Here is a 1,623-nt window from a genome sequence, read left to right as displayed (position 1 = left end):
GCTTCTCCCAGGTAGTTACGGGCCACGCAAACGTAGGAGCCTTCGTCGGGTTTGCTGCGACGGCCGTGTACGATACGCAGGAAGAAGAGCGAGCCGCTGGGCAGGAGCATGCGGTGGGATCGAGGGTTGTCCCGGTCCGTTTCCACACGCTCTCCATCCTTGTACCACTCCACGGTGGGGTTGGGCCGCCCCTCCGCCTTGCAGTTTAGGGTGGCTGGTTCGCCCTTGGATACGATCAGATCAGAGGGGTGTTCCACAATGCGGGGTGCGTAGTCTTCCTGCCGCAGACGGGACCCTGGGAAAAAAGAGAGGTAATTAAATAACATTTAATATCAGTTTATACTAATATAATTTTATTTAGGAAAAAAAATGAAGAAAATGGAAACTATACTTAATATACCAGCACAATAACACGCTCAGCAAAACATTGCCTAATTATCGTTATCAGCAAAATTCCAGAAAATATAGAGATATAATTTTTTGTCATTATCGCACACCCTTATAATGTATGCATACATAATTTATATTTAAATTATATATTAAGTATATAGATAGATAGATAGATAGATAGATAGATAGATAGATATCAGCCAATCACAATGAAGAATTCAATAACACTGTGGTATAAATTTAAATACACGATTCAGGAATCGAATGGATAGACAGCTTCCTCAAGTTTCCAATGCTCGCTCAATTATGCTGTTCTGATGTACGAGCATGATCAATATTCAGGTAATATTAATGACGATCAATCTTCCAATGGGCTTCAGGCCAGATGAGATTCTGTTTTGTATCCTAATGCAAATTCAATACAAATAAAGTGCACCGCTGATTAGATCCAGATGGATGTATCCTGATATTTTCATGTCTGAACGTGATGACTTTTTGCTACAGGAGACACCGGCTGAACTCAGCGCATGATGTCATGGGGATGCATTACAACACAGTTATTTAAAGGAATAGCTGACCCCAAAATACACTCTTAGTCACCATATGCTCACCTTCACCTGTATAAATGTCTTTCTTCTGTGGAGAAAATGGTGACCAGAGGTTGTCAAACTTGAAAAAATAGCCAAAATATGACACTTTGGAAGCCATACTATAGCTTTGTAGAAAACAACATTTATACACTGTAAAAAAAAATGTAGTCAAAAATGATTTTAAGTTATAAATAAAACAGATTATTGGTGTACATTTTACAAGAAAATATTATTTTAGTTTTTCTACTTCACTTTCTACTTCATCTTTAATTCAATGTGCTACTTGCCATTTCTTTGTGAAGTTTACTTACAATTTCTTAGTGAAAACTGTTTCTACACCCTTTTTTCAGTGATATGCACAGATTCTCTTCACTGACGTTTCTCTTAAACGTTAAAAAAATTGGTCACCATTGACTTTCACTATATGGAAAAGTGCAGCGTCAACATCTCCTTTCAAAGAAAGAAATGCGCACTAGTTTGGAACAACATGAGGTGAATGAATGACAAAATGAACCATTCCTTTAAATTTTTGTGTGTAATTCCTGAGGCAGGTGTTGGTAGGTTCCTACGAACATGTTGGTGTGGCTTTGACTAACACAAAAGCTCTGGGAGGGAACGAAGCCCTTCATTACTGAAATCTCTG

At 38.6% G+C, this 1,623-nt stretch overlaps 1 pseudogene; it reads right to left on the bottom strand.

Moving 5' to 3' along the window:
- Positions 1–4: 4 nt before the first annotated feature.
- On the bottom strand, positions 5–326 carry LOC107683070 (roundabout homolog 2 pseudogene; annotated as a pseudogene).
- Positions 327–1,623: the final 1,297 nt, after the last annotated feature.

The sequence above is a fragment of the Sinocyclocheilus anshuiensis genome, unplaced genomic scaffold (genome assembly GCF_001515605.1).
Source record: "Sinocyclocheilus anshuiensis isolate Anshui unplaced genomic scaffold, SAMN03320099.WGS_v1.1 C32865186, whole genome shotgun sequence".
Classification (NCBI taxonomy): Eukaryota; Metazoa; Chordata; class Actinopteri; order Cypriniformes; family Cyprinidae; genus Sinocyclocheilus; species Sinocyclocheilus anshuiensis.
The sequence above is the reverse complement of the archived record's forward strand: the minus strand, read 5'-3'. Positions and strand labels throughout refer to the sequence as shown.